The following is a 2500-nucleotide window of genomic DNA, read 5'->3' on the forward strand; positions in this document are numbered from 1 at the left end:
GCTCAAAGGCATTTTGCAGGCCAGCACCGGCGGATGCACGGGTCAAGCGGGACGGGACGAGCGCAGGGCTAACTTTTGCCGGCACACAAAAACACGAACCCGAAAAAGGCAAAAAAGGGACATACGCACTGGCGACACGCCCGTTTCGCCTGCCACCCGTGCACACTCGCCTGGGCAGCTGGTCACATGCGTCGCTCACAGGCATTTTGCAGGCCAGCACCGGCGGATGCACGGGTCAAGCGGGACGGGACGAGCGCAAGGCTTGCTTTTGGTGGCACACGAAAACACGAACCCGAAAAAGGGACATACGCACTGGCGACACGCGCGCCCGTTTCGCCTGCCACCCATGCACACTCGCCTGGGCTGCTGGTCACATGCGTCGCTCATAGGCATTTTGCAGGCCAGCACCGGCGGATGCACGGGTCAAGCGGGACGGGACGAGCGCAGGGCTTGCTTTTGGCGGCACACGAAAACACGAACCCGAAAAAGGCGAAAAAGGGACATACACACTGGCGACACGCACGCCCGTTTCGCCTGCCACCCGTGCACACTCGCCTGGGCTGCTGGTCACGTGCGTCGCTCACAGGCATTTTGCAGGCCAGCACCGGCGGATGCACGGGTCAAGCGGGACGGGACGAGCGCAGGGCTTGCTTTTGGCGGCACACGAAAACACGAACCCGAAAAAGGCGAAAAAGGGACACACGGACAGGCGACACGAAAAAAAAGGGGTCGCCCTACCTAGGTGGGCGCAAAAACCCCGTCGGCCAGGAGGTTTCGCCAAAGTGTCTGTACTGTCACACAGGGTCAATAGCACGGGCATGGCCGGCCGCCGCACGTGCAGCGGCTTACGGACGCACGGTTCGGCGGCACGGGTGCCTGGCGGCTTTAGCACCTTGGGGTGGACAGGCCTGGCGGCAAGGGGGGCTAGGCACCTTGCTGCCAGCCGGCAATGGTGCACGGGGCGGGGCGCCACACAAACACGAAAGAGGGACAAGAGCGGGGCGATGGTCCACAGAGACGAGCCATGCACGGGGCCCGTGATCGCCGACACGCGCGAACGCGGACGCGGACAAGGACAAGGACGCGACGCGCGGCGCGCGTGCGAGGTCAAGAGGGGCGCGCGCACGAAAACGCGAAAAAAGGGGCTAGCGGCCGAGAAACGCGAAAAAAACCGGGTCACCTACCTAGCCGAACGCCTAAAATCGCTTCGGGCAGGAGGTTTCGCCAAAGTGTCTGTACTGTCACACGGTCCGTACGGGCGCAACCCCATCGCGCGCCAGCACCCCTTCCTGGGGGCGCCCGCCCGCCAGGCGCCTGGCGCCCCACGCGCGCGCGCCCGGCGCCTGGCGCCTTGCCCCCCACGCGCGCCCGGCGCCTGGCGCCTGGCGCCTCGCCCCCCACGCGCGCGCCCGGCGCCTGGCGCCTTGCCCCCCACGCGCGCCCGGCGCCTGGCGCCTGGCGCCTCGCCCCCCACGCGCGCGCGCGCGTGGCGCCTTGCGCCTGGCGCCTTGCCTCCGCGCGTGCCTGGCGCCTGGCGCCTTGCCCCCCACGCGCCTGGGCGCCTCTTTTCCGCCTGGGCGCCCTGGCACCTTTCCGCCTGGGCGCCTGTTTTCCGCCTTGGCGCCCTGGCGCCTTTTCGCGTGGGCGCCTCTTTTCCGCCTGGGCGCCATGGCGCCTTTCGGCCTGGGCGACTCTTTTTCGCCTGGGCACCTCTTTTCCGCCTGGGCGCCTCTTTTCCGCCTGGCCAGGGCGCCTCTTTTCCGCCTGGGCGCCATGGCGCCTTTCTGCCTGGGCGCCTCTTTTTCGCCTGGGCGCCTCTTTTCTGCCTGGGCGCCCTGGCGCCTTTTCGCCTGGGCGCCTCTTTCCCACCTGGGCGCCCTGGCGCCTCTTCGCCTGGGCGCCCTGGCGCCTTTTCGCCTGGGCGCCTCTTTTGGCGCCTGGGCGCCTACGCCAGGGCGCCTCTTTTCCGCCTGGGCGCCTCTTTTTCGCCTGGGCGCCTCTTTTCCGCCTGGGTGCCCTGGCGCCATTCCGCCTGGGCGCCTCTTTTCCGCCTGGGCGCCCTGGCGCCTTTTCGCCTGGGTGCCTCTTTTGGCGCCTGGGCGCCTACGCCAGGGCGCCTCTTTTCCGCCAGGGCGCCTCTTTTTCGCCTGGGCGCCTCTTTTCCGCCTGGGCGCCCTGGCGCCTTTTCGCCTGGCGCCTCTTTTGGCGCCTGGGCGCCTACGCCAGGGCGCCTCTTTTCCGCCTGGGCGCCTCTTTTCCGCCTGGGTGCCCTGGCGCCATTCCGCCTGGGCGCCTCTTTTCCGCCTGGGCGCCCTGGCGCCTTTTCGCCTGGGTGCCTCTTTTGGCGCATGGGCGCCTACGCCAGGGCGCCTCTTTTCCGCCTGGGCGCCCTGGCGCCTTTCCGCCTGGGCGCCTCTTTTTCGCCTGGGCGCCTCTTTTCCGCCTGGGCGCCCTGGCGCCATTCCGCCTGGGCGCCTCTTTTCCGCCTGGGCGCCCTGGC

The sequence above is a fragment of the Aristolochia californica genome, unplaced genomic scaffold (assembly GCF_029961685.1).
Source record: "Aristolochia californica isolate CCGP_79_NKW_82.1479 unplaced genomic scaffold, dmAriCali1.0.hap1 SCAF_143, whole genome shotgun sequence".
NCBI lineage: Eukaryota > Viridiplantae > Streptophyta > Magnoliopsida > Piperales > Aristolochiaceae > Aristolochia > Aristolochia californica.